The sequence below is a fragment of the Ambystoma mexicanum genome, chromosome 13 (assembly GCF_040938575.1).
Source record: "Ambystoma mexicanum isolate Mex_15411 chromosome 13, UKY_AmexF1_1, whole genome shotgun sequence".
NCBI lineage: Eukaryota > Metazoa > Chordata > Amphibia > Caudata > Ambystomatidae > Ambystoma > Ambystoma mexicanum.
The window spans coordinates 543129475-543146165 of record NC_090938.1 but is presented as its reverse complement, the minus strand read 5'-3'; the positions used below and the strand labels follow the sequence as shown (position 1 = coordinate 543146165).

The following is a 16691-nucleotide window of genomic DNA, read 5'->3' as shown; positions in this document are numbered from 1 at the left end:
TTTATGCCCAAGGTGCCGTCGGACTTCCACCTCAACGAGCCCTTGGTGGTACCAGTTTTCTTCCCGTCCCCTTCGTCGCCGGCCGAGAGGACTTTGCACTCGCTGGATGTAGCTAGAGCGCTGAAGTTCTAAGTGGACCGCACAAAGGGTTTTTGGAAGACGTCACAGCTGTTCGTGAACTTTGGACCTGTGAACCAAGGGAAGGCTCTCTCGAAGGCTTCCATTTCCAGATGGCTCTCCGGCTGCATCATGCACTGTCACCGGTTGGAAAACCGACCGCTGCCCGGCTCTCCGAGAGACCATTCGACCAGAGCGATCGCTGCTACCATGGCGCTCCTGTCTGGTGTGCCCCTGCTGGACATTTGCAGGGCTGCTACGTGGAGGTCCACGCACACCTTCACGAGATTCTACTGCGTCGATCGGGACTCCAGGGAGGAATCCAGGGTCGGCCATGCAGTGCTGCGTAACCTGTTCGCATGAAGGTGGGCCTGGTGAGGAGGTAAAAGTTGCTTAATGTTGAGTTATGTAATGCTTAATGTTGAGCCTTTGCCACCTCCCGTGCGTGGTTGTGCATGTGTGTACTGCTATGTAGTCTTATATTCATGTGCATGTGAATCCATGCCAGACCCCATGCTGGAGAAGAACAAGTTACTTACCTGTAACTGTTGTTCTCCAGCATGGGTCTGGCATGGATTCACATGCGAACCCTCCCTGCTTCCCCTATGCGGCTCTTCACTTGGTCATACTGCCACTTTACGTGCTACCAAATCTGAGGATGGCTGCCAGGGGAGGGGCTTAGGGAGAGGGCAGTCATTGGCTGGGGGCAGTATGACCCAGAGATCAGTGATTGGTTACTACTAAGAAAGACAGATCAGAAACGAAACTGATGCTGATTTTCTTTTCTTTACCAAGGATTCCCGGCCTGACGACGGGGAATTTTCATGAGCATGTGAATCCATGCCAGACCCATGCTGGAGAACAACCGTTACAGGTAAGTAACTTGTTCCTTATCAGTCAGTTAGAATAAGCCTTCAGAAGGAAGCAATATAATAGTAACACACAAATACACTTCAATACTGTACACTCTTAGTTTCTAAATCAGTAAAGACCCCTTTGGGATGGCCCACAGACACAACCTACTCCCACAGGTGACTTCAATAACTAGGCTGCTGGGATATTAATATCATACTGTTGGCATTTAGAATACTTAGAATTTGGCAAAAGGTAAAGGTTATTAGAACAACCAGAGACCATAAATATTCTTAAGCAGGCAAATACTTTTGGATCCCCTTAGAAGAGTCATTCAGTTCAATAAGCTAAGCCAAAGTCAATGGGCAAAAGTCTTGTATAGGATGAAGCACTTCTGGTAGGTAAATGGAAAGGTCTTTGCACAAGTTCTTAAGCGTCTTTGATGAAAAGAATCAAATGTAAGGCCACAAACTGATTAGACTTGTGAGTAGTAGAAGATGCGAGCAACTCTACAGCAAGAGGTAGGTTCTCTCAGACTTTTTACAGTACCTATGAAGAAAAGATGCAGAAGATGACTTGTGTTCCTGTGCAGCGCTGCAGGTCTCTCTGTTGCTGGGCCCCAGTCGTGGGGACAAGAGGGAGGAGGTCGGGGGACTCCTGCAATGCACTGGGACGGTCAAAACTCACAACTGGCAAACTTCACTTTCAGTGGCTGTTCAGTGTTTCAGCTACTCGCGTCTACCGCAAATAGCAACACTGTGGTTCCTGGCTGTCGAGATGGACTTTCCTTGCTTCTGGGGTACCGCACTCTGTTGAGGGGGCTCAGGCTCGGTCAGTCCTGTTTCCTGGGAGACCGGAGGATCTTCCTGAAGCTCTAGGTGAGCTTAAAAGCAAAGCACACAATCTGGTGTTCCTCTCCCTGGCTATACGGTTTTCAGCAGCAACTCTGTGGAAATTCAACCAACTCCGAGATGGATGTCCAGGTGGCTTACTTTGGAGTTGATTGGTCCCACCAACTCAAGGGGAGAAGTCGTCCTTGCAGGGACTTCTCTGTCGATGCAAACTTGGTGTTTCGGCACTGCAGCAGGGATTCACCAGGCAAGCCAACGGTGCAGGAGTTGCAGCAGGCGTCCTGTTCAAGTTCTTCTTTGGTTCCTTCGTCCAGTGGTCGACTCTGCCTTCCAAGCCAAAAGACTTGCCTTTTATTCAGTTCTTTCCCATTCATTCCAGTCTAGCTGTCAGTCACCCAGCAGGGTGGCTGTCCTTTCCGGACAGTCAGCTGGCCAATCACTACAGAGTGCATTTGGGTCTCCTAGGACACTAAGCACAGGGATTTCGGGCACCTCCCTCACTTCCTGCCTACCCGAGACACCCTGGAGCCAGAGGCGGGCTTCACCCGTGAATCCCACCAAAGGAAAAATGAACAAAGAGACCAAACCTGGTTTGGCAAGCAGAGTAAATCTGAAGGACCTTTCCACAAAGAAATGGCGAAAAAAGAAGACTGGGGCCATTTTGACAAAAATTGCACCTTTTGGTGCTTTACTGCAGCTGCGAACGCAGCCTGCGGTACACGCACACCATGGTAGTTAAAACAAAACCACTGCCACCAGCCATTCAGTGAGAAAAGGGTAACAAAAATGGTACATGAGAAGCTAGAGAAAGGGGATACTAGGTAAACCCTCCAGCACTCTATTGTAAGATAGTGTGTTCTGGGTCTAGAAAGTTACAATTGTAAGTAAAGTCAATTTCATTTTACTGCTCTGGGAAACAGTTTATCCCAGAGAAGGTATTTAAAGCTTTGGGAAATCTGAAAGACTTCCCTGTGTCACTGAAGGTGCTGTGACACAATGTAAAAGATGCCTATGGAGTTTGTCAGACTCCACAACCAAAAGAAACGGTGTTCAAAATCACATTAAAATACATGAGAGAGTGGGGAAAAGGGTCTTGCTCTCTCCAGAAGTCTTCAAAATCCAGCAAAGTTGCTTGGGGTCTCTAAGGTGGATGCAATTGGCACATTGCTGAGTATTCTCTCTAACAGTGTTTGACACCTTGGCCGTTCCCACCCTGCCAGCCCCTTGGGAGCACACGGCCACAGGTGCAAACTGCCATTGATAGTGGAGGGGGGATGAATGGGCAAGAGCTGTGCAGGAAAGGGCCAGAACACTGCTGAAGGGAGGCACACTTATGTGGATTGCAGGCGCGCAGTCTGCTTCAGAGGAGCCTGGAGACACTGGGTCTGGGGAGACCATGAGTACAAAGGCCCCTGTGCGGAAGATACAGTTAAAGTGTATATGGTGTTTGGCACCTTGGCCGTTTATAATGGAGGGGTGATGGATTGTTGCAGAGGAGGTGAGCGTAAAGGGGCACCAACCATTCTTTCATGTCCCTCACAGACAAGTGAGTGTGTCATTGATTCACTGAAAATTGAAACAACTATTCACAAAAGTTCAGTTGTATTTTATTTTGTTGCTGATGTTGATGGCACAAATATACTACACATTGTATACTTCGGGTTGCAGCACAGTGTGGGAAAATCCCCTGTCACTGGGGAATTTGACTCGAATGGCTCCAACAACACAGGCAGGTATTACTCGTTGAACGCGGTATCCAAACCTCCCATGAAGCCACCATGTAAAGGAAAGAACGATAGGCCACCAGCCTGTACCACCTGTGGAAGAGAAACATACATACTGTATTTAAATGAACCTGATAAGTGTACAAACCTTAGTTGAAAATGCATCCTGTATCCTATGGCATAGTTGCCAGTACAAATGTATTTTCATGGATAAATCAACTTGGGCTTTAAAGTGTAGACACATTACAAAAGTGAACACCCATGCAATTCATAATGTTTGGGGCACAGAGAAATATTGTTTCTTAGTTGAAATTGAAAGACACATAAGATGACCACTATGATTTCCCCAAAGCGCGAGAGATGTATTGAATTGCCAGACTACATTCATTTGGCAGTGGTAGATCAAAGTTACGACAATATAGGAGACAAACAAGAAATGTTAGTGGCCTCAGTGGTGACTTACTCGTTACTTGGATTGTGAGGGCGAACAGATGCACACCATCATAATCTTCAACACAGACCTTGTGAGGCAGGCTGACCTGAAGTCATGCAGCTCGGTAACACATAGCGGTGGTGTCTCTTCTTTCGACATGTAGGCCAAGCATCCAGAGTTTTCTCTGCAGCAGCAGTTCTCCTCCTCGGTTGGCATGACCTTGCACCGACTGCAGGTACCCCAGGTGGAAACATCTTCCATGCGACTAGGCTCTGGCTCAGGATCCAGAGATTGGTCTTCCCAAATGTCCGATGCCCCATCGTTTCCCCATCTTTATCAACTAATTCCGCCTGGGAATACTCCGGCTCGTACTGGTAGGGCTGTATTGTTGCCATTATACGACAAAACTAAAATCGTTAGTAATGCTAGTACAAGTATCTGTTCGCACGGGCTCAGAGCAACGAAGATAGCTGAACACATCAGAAACGAGTCACATGCTATACAAAAAAATAACTGTGAAACGATTGAAAAAGCAACTCTGATGTTCTCTGATGAGAAGCAGTCTTTTCAGTTGAGGTCGCCAATTCTATAGAATTAAACAACCTAGATGTCTGCACACTGACAGAGACTTGGGGCTCCAGCGCAGCCTGTCCAGCTCTCAATTTAGCCATACCAGATGGCTATGTAATGTTGAGGAGGGACAGAGTTGAAGGTAGAGGGGGTGGAGTAGCGATAATTGAAGGATTCACTCTGTTTGGGAGTCACCTGGTTTTATCTTAGAGGGCACTGAATCAATACATCTTAAGATTGGCCTAAATGCCGAATACCTTAAATTTCTTGCTCTTATACCGTCCACCATCTTGCAATCTGCAGTTGACCGAGGCTCTTAGCTCATATATCTTACCACAACTCAAACCTACGTCTAGATGTATTCTTCTCCGTGACTTTAACTATTGCCTGGGCGCTGATTTGGATCGCCTAGCAACGGACTTTAAACAATCCTTAGTTAATCTGGGATTCTCTCAATGAATGCATTCCCACACACGCATCTGCCCACACCCTGGACTGGCTGGGGCTCTTAATGTCAATTGCAATACTATTTGTGCTAGACCGTGTCCCTGGTCCGATCACTCTTTTGTGCATTTCACGCTGCACATGCCTTTCCCTATGAAGTTGCCAATTAAGCCACTTCAATTGGAGACACAGAATCTAAAAAAAGATCACGATGGCTAACATTGAGCCTTTGCTAAGTGATAGTCTTGCGAACTTTCAGACTGAGATGTCTCCACAAGACATGGCTATAGTGCTGATAGATAATTTGGCCTGCATTTCTGATAAACTAGCACCTCTTAAATTGAAAATGATTAAGGTCAGTGAGCATAAAAGTAAGGCCTGTTTTATGGGTGATCTCAGAATTAATAAATCTGAGGTCAGCAAAGCCTGCTTTGCATGGAAAAAGGAACATCATCCAGAGCTATTAGTAATGTATAAGAATACTGTACGTGAATATAAAAAGTCTATTTTGGAAGCAAAAAAATGTTTCATAATGGTCGTATAAATAAAGCCAAATCTAATACAAGGGAAATCTTTAAGATACTAAAGGAACAGGAAACCTCTCCTGCACCACCTGATTCCCTAGTTAAAACTGATGCGGAATGGTGTCAACTGATACAAAAAGGTTTGCACAATAAATTTCACAATCGGGACAATGCTTGAAAAAAGGGAGTCAACCATTGATGCAGGTAGGGTAGTAACTGAAGGATTCACGTGTGACCCGTCAGTTCCCCAGTTCAATTTTCATTCGATAACAGAGTGAACTGTTAAAAATTCTAGAGCACATGAAACCATCGCAGTGTAGAGGTGATGCCTGTTCTTCTATGATTATAAAAACATGCCCACCGCGGCTTATTAAAGCAGTTTGTACTTTTATAAATGCCTCTCTGAAGGCAAGTAGTGTCCCAAATGAATCAAAAGCAACTATGGTCTCCCCCATCTTAAAAAAAACGGGATTGCCAATGGACAATCCTCTTAATGTCCGACCCATCTCGAACACACCCTTCTTACTTAAGATTTTGGATAGTGGCTTACGGTCAACTCGCAGAGCACTTGGATCTTCATACCATCCTCCATCCAAATCAGTCGGGTTTTAGGAAGAAATATGGGACGGAAACCTCTTTTGGAGCTGAAATCTAAACTAATGGGGGAAATGGATAGAAGTGGTCTGTCCCAGATTATCTCTTTAGATCAATCGGCGGCTTTTGATTTAGTTGAGCACTCAATCCTTATTTCAAGGCTACAGGAGGTGGCTAACCTCTCAGAAACAGCAGCTCAGTGCATCTCCTCTTTCTTAGAGCATAGAACAAGTAGAGTCTGCTCAGTTACTGCTGAAGCTATTCCACTTTCCGTTCTTTATGGGGTCCCTCAAGGGGCAAGTTTGTCCCCATGTCTGTACAACTTGTTCATGGCCCCTTTCTTCTTTATGCTACAGGAAGAGGGGGTCGTGTTCTCTAATTATGCAGACACCCAATGTGTCATTAACTTAACGGGACACCACAAAAAGGATGAGGCGGAGGTTAATAGAGTTTCGACCTAATTGAAAAATGGATGCTGGATAATTTCCTAGCTTTAAATCGCAGTAAGACAGAACTGCTGATAGTCGGCAGTTCCAAGGCGATTAACAAGTTATATCAAGACTATAGCACATTCAAACTGGGTGATGACATCATCACACCCCTATCGAAAACTAAAATTCTAGGAGTAATACTGGACTCGACATTAAGCATGAAAGCTCATGTTTCATCAGCGTTGGCGGGGGGTAGTCTATTACAACAGATTATTGGCTCATCTCAGGCCCATGATCTCGCAGGAAAGTGCTGAAACAATAGCTAGGGCAATTATAGGTGCTAAATTGGACTATTGTTGCAGCCTCCTGCTTGGCATTAACCAAAGCGAACTGCACAGACTGCAGGTTTCCCAGAACTAGGCGGTCAGAGTAGTTCTCAGACTTCCTAGGCACAGTCACGTAACGGTGGCCAGACGCTCATTACACTGGCTCCCTATTGAAGCCAGGATTAACTTTAGAGTACTAGTTAGTCTTTAAATGCCAGCTCCAAATAATGCCTGTGTACTTACAACCGCACATAACTTCAAAGAGTAATTCAAGATCTTTGAGATCTGATTCCTTAAACCAGATCACACAGCCAAGATGTAAGACATCAAAGGTGGAAAAGGGAGCATTCAAAGTGAAGGCCCCTTCTCTGTGAAACAATCTTCCCATAGGTTTGAGGAGCCACTCCTCCCTCCTATCTTTTAAGAAGGAATTGAAGACCTTTCTGTTTGCCTGACTTCCTGTAAAATATGGACTTCTCCAATAGCGCTGTCTCATATCACTGGGATAGCGTAAAAACTTCCGTCGAGCCTTATGATCTCTCTCTTTAAGGACGTTTTCCTTGTGTTGTATGTTTTTCTGTTTGTGCCTTTATGCCCAAGGGTCAATAGCGTGCATAACTAATGTAATGATGGGCACAAGGCTTGTAATATTTCCTAATGTGCAGGGGACTGCAAGGTTCAGTCATAAAATTGATCCATTGACGATTTCACCCCAAAGGTTTAGGAGGTTATTGAAACGGTTATAGAAGACTGACTGGGAACAAAGCCCTGTTAACTTGGCCACCAAGTCCTCGTAGGGATTATATTTCAGATATCCATTCCACTGCCCACACCTACATATTTAACAGAATTCCCCAATAGCTTCATACGAAAAGAGTACATGAGAATCAAGTTTTATTTTAGCAGCAACTTTGGCTCTATTGGGTGCAAGGCCATCACTCAAACAAGTTGTAGGTTGTGCAGTCTCAGTCGTGGAAATCATTTAACATCTGTTCTTTTCGTGCAAAGCTTTGTCAGAATTGCGCTGGAAATGCCTGATAGCCATGAGCGATCTGGGTGGTTTTAAATGCCTTCGGAAAACATTAATGGAGGGAAATGACAGTACTGATTTATCATTTTACCAAATAACCATCAAGCCACTATTGGATATACCTATTAGTAGATTTTAATCTGTTTTATGGAAATCTTGGTTGTGTGAACAAGTGATTTGTTTACCCAGTGTTACTATTTCATCTCTTTTTGTGTTTCTACTTGTGACCTTTTGTCTATAAAAAGTAATTGTGACTGTAGCATGCAATAAATAAAAACAAATGTTTAAGACCTGATCATGGCGGTTTTGAATTTTGGCAATTCCTTTTACTTTTTTTGTGCAACCCACGAGGAAGCCCTCAAAAAGCTATTGTGCACAAATGGCCTTAATTTGATCCCCGCCCTCTACATCCTTTGTGCTTTGAACCAGTCTCTGTCCCTAGAAAGCCATTGCACATTTTGTGCTGGTGAACCTGAATATTTGGTCATTTTTGGGGAACAACCTGATTGGCAGGACACCTTTTCCGCTTTCCGCTCTCTCCACTTCAAGCAGCACGTCTGTGGCTGGTGGCGGTCTGCATGTCAGTGCGGCTTCCCTTGCCAGTGCAAAACTCTTAGTTTGCCTTGCGACCCGCTTCAGGGTCTCTACCGCTTGCGAGAATGCTTCTCCGGTCCAGATACCGCCTTCCCTGTGCTGCTTCTTTCGATCGCTGCCTTCTGGTTTTCCACCCTGAGCTGGGAAGTGTCCTACAGTTCTCCTGCATCTCCATGTTCGCCTGTCCACCTGACAGCTTGGCTTGCCATCAGATCTCTGTTGCGCAGCTCTTCCAGCTTCCCGGTCTGAGGAAGAGAATTGTTAAGAGCCAATCGGATTTCTCCAACTTCTAGACTGCGCATTCTGCTCCAGTCAAGCAATCTTCATTCTGGTTGCCCTCGTCCTCTTGTCAGTTTTTGTCATTAGGTTGGCTACAGAAGATTGAAGGATACTGTCGGCAGACTTTTTTTTTTTTTAGGGGATTATCATATGCCATGAGGAATGGGGCTATCCCTAAATGGGAAATGGGTTACAATGTCTCATTGGAAAATGTCTGACTCCCCCTTCCCTAGGGTCGCCTCTGCCCATGTGATCCTCCCTTGCCTAGCCACCCCTGGGGTCAGGATCAGGTAGCGGCTGCCGTCCCCTGGCCACATGAGAAGACCTCTCTGGGAAAGGAGTGATGACATCGGATTCATCAGTGACTTATCTTGCATTTTTTTTTGCCAGGTAAAGGCAGACAGACCGCTTCCAAGATGGCTGAAAGCACACTACTTCAGCTGTCTACTACAGCTTTTTTGGCGTGGGCGCTACTTTCAGACATTTGTAGATCGGCAATGTGGCTATCCCTGCAGGATTTTACCGCATCAAAATAAGACTGCCGGGGTCTAACGGGCACTTCTGCTGAGTCTGTTCTCCTGAGGGGGAGCCCTTTTTATCCTTCTACCTGTCTGTTGGTGGTGATTTACTGCTTTCTGTTCAACTGCCCCAATGCTTCCCTCTCAGCTGTAGGAGAAGCTGCTCGTCTATCCACGCAGCATCGGAGCTGCAGGGCAGCATGCCGAGTCGAGTCACCCTTTTCTACACGATGACCTGAATCCATGCGTGCTTACTTGAAAAATCCTATCAACGTGCGTGAGCTTATTATTGCCCCAACACCGTGTGCAACTTGCACCTTTATCTTCACTTGGAGCGTTCATTCGATTTCCCCTGCTCTTAATATGGCCGCCGCACAAAGTGTGATATCTTTACTACGGTTGCCTAGCAACCTGCTCAGCCTGCCTATTTACCCAATCCGGAGGCGGAAGCTGGCCCCACTTGGTTAAGACCCTCTGGACGAGGCCTGCCTGTCTGTGCCTGACGGTGACGGGAGGGAAAGTGTAACGAACTTCGCCGTAATGCACAAAGACTAAGAGGTACCATAGCCGTATTGCCTGCGCCTGACATTCTAGTATACAGGCTAATGCGCCTCTAATCGTAACTCATCATCTAAAGTTCCTTGACAGCGATCTCATTGTACCCTTGCGACTCCTGTGCCGTACTCTATTGTCTTCCCCTAGGTGTACCGCTATATACAGGCTGATTGGAGTACAAGCTGTATTGGAGACCATAGCAGTAAGAGACAGAGTTAGCGGCAAGTGCAGCCTTCTTTGTCAATGCTAGCAATTTAATGTTGCACGTGCCTTTTTACATCCTTACCGAAATATTGTTACCACCGCCATTAACATGCACCAACATAGCTTCCTAACGATTAACTCCGTCGGGTAGATTGTCGGAAGCAGCCTTGCACTGTATAGAATCGCGATATCCGCATCTCTGAAAACCTACTCTATTGTGCTGTCCTTGTTCTTAACGTTACTGACCTTTTCCCCCTTACCATTGAAAGCGGCATCTAGTTTCCTGTGTCACTAACACCGGAAGTTGCTTGTAGCGCTCCGCGCCCTGTATCAGTAAAATAGTGACTTTGTCTAAACAGTGTTATCCTACGGCGCCTCTAAACATTGCAGTCCTCCGTTTCGCATGACAATTGTATTTAGCAGCCTGTGCCTTAAACTGTAAATTACCTTACTGCCTTACCTCGGGCCCTACTGTGTCCTGCTGAAAACTTGATTCTAGCATGCTATGTCTCAATTGCAAGGGACACTACCGTATCTTATCTTTGTAGCCCATTGTACACTTTGTGAAAATTTGCATTAGCTCTTGTCTTGACGCTACCCCTTGCCCTGTGCCCGAATAGCAACCAACCATCCACTTACAGCTACTCCCATAAGAGCCCGCTGCACTCAAAGCCACCTCACTGCCCAAGACTCCCTCATGCTATATGCTGCTCAACCTACAGCGCATTGCGCTCCCAAGTGCGTGGCTAAGTGATTGCCAATGATACTGCTCCACATACTGCTGCAACTAAGTAACCACGCCTCTATTTCCCAACTCGCCGCGCCAATGCTGCAGTACACCGCGCCTCATCTACACTGCCAGAGCACCTGCTCCAATGTAAAGGCACACCTCGTCTGCGACCGTCCACGCTCCTCCCCTACCAAAGTCCATCTTAACACCAGGCCCAGTCCGCCACACCGAAGAAACTTGATCCAGTGCTATACAACCCTCTTCTTCCTTTGCTACTTCCTTTTCTCACCAAGCATCCACAACACATACGCTATCCGCCAATGCCAATAACGGCATACTATAAATACGCCTGCCTACCGAACAGGCATGACTAACAAACTCGGTTTGCTCAAAAGGCACTTTCATTTTCCTTAACTCAGGCCTGGCCAGACCACACTGCCCTAGATATCACCCCCTACCCTGCCGCACCCCTTTTCTCCCTAGCACACCAGCCTTCACTACCACACCAGAACCCCACATCCAAACCACACCACTACTAGGCAGAACACGCCACACATGCCTCTTCTCCAGAACCACACACATCGCCACCCAAACAAGATCCGTTACCGCTCCCAAACGCAATGTCAGACTCACAGCACGCACACCTCACCAACACCCCCCACCACAAACCAGCATGTCCTCCCACTTCTCATTACGACACCACAGCCCAAACCTGTGACTCAGAAGATGCCGATACCAACTCCCAGAGTCACCATACCTAATGAGACCCCACAAAAAACACCCAACAGCATAGCCATAACCCATCTTGCCAACCCCATTCCCTATCTTGAGCTCTCCCAAAACCACTACTGAGAGACCTACTAAATGTCAGGTCTCTAGGCCCCCATGCCATTGATATGCATAATATACTAGAACTCCAATTAGATTTCTTAGTGCTCACCGAAACCTGGCTACACACACACTCGGGTCCTCGGCTCACACTAGCCATCTCTCCCGAATCCTCAGAGCAGATCGCCAAGATGCCACAGGTGGGAGGGGTGGCAATCATTTTCAAAACCCTTCTACAATTCAGGGAATGTAAAATGGAAGCTCTACCAGGTTATGAACTCCTCTCCTTAAAGCTAGCCCTAAAGTAACAATCTACTTCCTAATAGTATACAGAGAACTGAGTTATTCCAACAATCCAGATACAGACCTGCCCCTCTTAATTACGCTTTTCCTCAAACCCAAAACTAAATGCATCCTCCTAGGAGACGTCATTTTGGGATATAATGACCCAAGGGACAATAAAGCCACAGGCTTCCATAATGCATTTCAAGAAATGCAATTTACACAAATGGTGAATGCTCCCACCCACTCAAAAGGTAGAACCCTTGACTGGATACTCACCTTGAGTGCTGCAGTATCCTTGAGATGCAATGGACTGACCACTACTTAATCAAATTCAACATAAAACTGACAACTGACAACTGACCCAATAGCTGAAACAAGTACCCTAGCACCTGTACTGGTCAAACTCACATAAACTCACCCCTGAGAACCATAATCCGCTACTCAACGATTTTCTAAACTCCAAACCCCACCAATCCTGATAGCATCTCAGATCACTATCACCAATGCCTAAAAACCGCCATAGATGATGTAGCACCGCTCAAATCTAAGATACCCAAGCCCCAACGCAGCGCCCCTTGGTTTAACGACAATCTCATAGAGTTCCGAATGAAAAAAAGCATTAGAACACCTATGTAGAAAAAATTCACTCTCCAGAACGCCACATTAAACTGCAGCAACTCTCCAAAGACTATAAACTCTGTGTCCTCTCGCATAAAACAGACTCTCTTAACAAACGCATCGCTAATGCTGCATCCAATACAAAATAATTATTTACTATCATTCGAGAACTAGAATCCCCCATCGCACCCACCTGCTCAATTACTGCTAGCAAAGCCTGGCACACCACTATTCAGGACACCTTGTCTGCTAAAGTGAATACACTCCAAAATAAAACAGCCTCGCAAAAATCCTAGAACTCGCAACCAATTTGCACCACACCCCTCGGGTACAGTGACAAGGTTGGATGTACCCGAATTCCACTTCGCCTAAGTCACCAACGATCAGGTCCTTGCATCCCTTAAACCGTCCAACTGCAAAGGCGACAGTGTCCCTGCTAAAGTGGTCAAAGCCTGCGCAACCACTCTTGCACCTACTATTACCAGAATTGTTCACTCCTCCAACTCTAGCGAAATACCAACTTCCATTAAAGTAGCATAGGTTACTCCCCTCATCAAAAAACCCACTTTATACCCGGCAATCCCAACGAATTATAGACCCATCACAACAGGGCCATTTCTACTCAAAATTGATAAAATAGCCTACGCCAAAGTACAAACCCACTTGGAACAGAACCACTTACTAGGTGACAATCAGGTTTCCGCCCGAGACACAGCACTGAGACCGCACTTCTGGATTTAAAAAACCAGATGGACTCCATCAGGGATTCCTGTAAATTGTGCATCCTACTGCTACTAGACCCTTCAGTGGCCTTTGATTTAGTTGATCACGACAAACTATGCCAAACCGTAACTACCAACTTTCACTTCTCTAAGAAAGCCACTACATGGATTCAATCCTTCCTTTCCGACTGCTCCTCAAGAGTCACCCTAGGTGATGAAACAGCTGATCCCATCTCAGTACCACTGGGAGTACCACAAGGATCCTGTCTCTCCCCCCACTCTAAACAACACCTACAGTTATTTTTAGCGGCACTAGACGCCATGGGAGTCATATATACCAACTTCGCAGATGACACACCAATACTTATACCCATCACAGGTAACCTCGAACTGGACACAGCTTGCATTAACAATCTACTCCCTTATCCAAAATTGGATGGCAAACAATAGTCTATGCCTCAATGGAGAAAAAACGGAGCTCCTTATAGTTGGCTCTCCATCCAGACTTAGCAAGCTCCACCCATAGTACACCTCCTTAGTTATAGACAGTACCCCCATCACCATAGCTCACAAAGTCAAAACCCTAGGCATGTACCTGGACTCTAGTCTCACAATGAACCAGCATATCCATGCACTTGCTTCCTCCACGGCGAACACAGCAACACTTGTCACACTAAGCAGACCCCTCCTCTCCGCTGACAATTGTCTCACTCTGGCCAGAGCCTTTTATCTTAACCAAGATCGACTATTGCAACGCCATTCTGCTAGGTACTTCAAAAAAGAATTTAAACGAACTGCAACTCCTTCAAAACAAAGCCCTTAGAGCAGCCTGGGGCATCAATAGAAGAGACCTCCCAACTCTGGAACACCTTACCCCTCAACATTAAAACTATTGAGTCCTTCCAGATCTTTAGGAAACATGTTATCGGTTGGCTCCTGAACAAAGAGCAACATCTTAGATAGGTCACACCTCCATCTACTCAACCATGTCTGTGAAATCTGCAAACTGCTGTATCTTGAATCTCTGTAAAATGTTTATATTGAAACTGTATATCACAATATGTAACCGTCTTCTTTAAGCGCCCTTCTACCCTTGGGTCTGGAGCGCTATAAAAATAAAACAAACCTCATATCTCAACACAGAAGAGATGCCCACTGGCTCCCAGTCCAAGCAAGAATTCTCACCATCACGCCCAATTGTATATCTGACAGTGCCCCCATCTACCTCAGCCAATGCATCTCTCGCAAAACCGCGGCCAGAGCAGTCGGATCCAGCGCTAGCATACACCCCCATGTCCCACGTTTCACTACCTACAGAACAGGCAACGCTAGCTTCCCAACTGTGGCCCGCGCATTTGTAACTCGCTTCCCATCCACCTAAGCAACGAAACCCCCTTCCCAAAATTCAAGCAGCTACTAAAAACCTGGTTGTTTTTAACAATTTCTAACGGTGCTAGATGCTCTGTCTTCAGCGCTAACTGTGTAACCTACCTGCCTTTATACACTCATGTAACCGATCAAGAAGTCCAAGATGTATGTACTGATTCAAGTTGAAATGTCTAAGTCAAATGTAACCTACGCCGTGATACCCAAGGGTTTGGGCGTATATCCAAATGCAATAAATAAATAAATGAAATGAATAAATAAAATAAACTGCATGTGCATTTAAAGGGATACCAATGCTGGGCAACAGATCTTTACATACTTTGGCATAACAGTGCTGGTTTCCTAATGTCTTTACATGGACATACTGCTACTTTACTGAAATCACACTGATCCCACTACCAAGACTGTCATGATTGGTCAGCAATCCCTTTCCATAGCTCACCTAGAGGTAACAATAGCTGACCAATCAAAGTCAAGGGAAGGCTTACAGGCACCTCAATTTTGCTGCCGGTTAGACATTTGGATCATCAACACAGGGCTCCCCCAGACCTCTGATGGCTGCCTCTCAACGCACCATTGATTTGTCTTCAAAATCTCCTTTCCCATTAGTCTCCAAATCCATTCATGGGCAGGACCCCTCCCCATCTGACTATTTCTTGATACTCGCCACCTAAACCCTTCACTCCAATGCCCTATTTATTCTCCCTGATTCCACCCCCTGTCCTCTGATTCCAGGTTCTGCTCCGTTCTTGCACCCCACACTGTCTTGCAACATCAAGGACATCAGGACATCGCAATCATTCTGGCTTATTCCGGCTTTCAGATCCGCCCTCTGCAGCAATACCTCACACCCTCGAGGATATACTTGTACTGGCCCATCTCATTGTCCCGTCCCACATCTGTTGCAATGTTAGCATCTTTAAAGATTAGCTATACCATGTAAATGAACCACCTTTGGTTCTCCAAATGTTTTTGAAAGCAGCTCCGATCAGTCAAATCCTGCTTAGTGAATGATGCGTAATCATGGGAGTCAAAGTCCAAATGATCAGGGATCTGCAACCTGCAGTTTTCCAGAACTATATGAAACTACTCCTATACCTGCATATGTCATTAATGGATTTCCAGCCTTGCTTTGTACATGTTGTATGAAATAAATATTTAGTTCATCAACAACAAAAAAGAAAAATCAACACGGCTGACGTAAAATGTCTGGAACTAATCTGTCATCTGCTGATATTGCGGTACCTAGCAGCGCATGTATCTTGGTACTAATGCCCAGCATTCCGAAAATATTTAACATGAAGTGTCTTTCTTATAATGAACCTTTCAGAGAAGTAATTCTTAAACTCTCCAGTATTTAGGACATTCAAATACTTTGAATAGTCCCATACCTCTGACAACATCCCGTTCCTGTCTAGTGGGGACACTCCCGTTTTAATGTTAAAGGTATTTGTACGGCGCACCATCACCAACGGAATTGGTGCCCAGGTGGATCTGCAAACAAGAAGGCAATGGACAGGGGAGGGGGGGGGGTTCGGTTTATTCGGGTGAAGAGGGAGTAGGAAAGTGAGAAAGGTGATGTCTTGTTGGCAGCTTCAGTTCGGTTTTCACCGTGAGCTAAGCTTGGGTGTGAATATCGGATTGGTGTGAGTCCACATGTGCTGTTGGTGCGAGTTGTGTTTGTTGTTGCGGTCAAGTGCGTGCGGTTTGCGGTGCGAGAATGTGGTTGTGTGGATTTTTGGGTGAGTTAAGTATGTAGATATTTCAGCTTTTGGTTTAGTGGGTTATATGTCGTAGTCCTTATAATTCTTGGTCTATGTATCCGGTTGTCCTATGGAGTAGGCATATTCTTTCATGGTGCATTAGACTGTATACCACAACGAATACCATTAACTAGTAGAGCCGAAACAGCCAGCCTTTGAGGCCAATGCAGTGAAAAGGTGTAATAACTCTGAAGTCGTGATTAGAATTTCCGACTATTGTGGCTAGCTAGATGGTGGACCCCTCTCTCACCTACCCCCCAAAAGGGGGAAAAGAAGTAGAATGTAGCTCAACTAGATTGGGGTTGTGGGTAAT

The 16691-nt window shown here is 45.8% G+C and overlaps 1 protein-coding gene across 4 annotated transcripts in view; it reads left to right on the top strand.

Annotated features, from left to right (window-relative positions):
• GRN (granulin precursor) overlaps positions 1 to 16691 on the top strand; it is a 906558-nt gene that overhangs the window by 877223 nt on the left and 12644 nt on the right. The window lies entirely within an intron of this gene.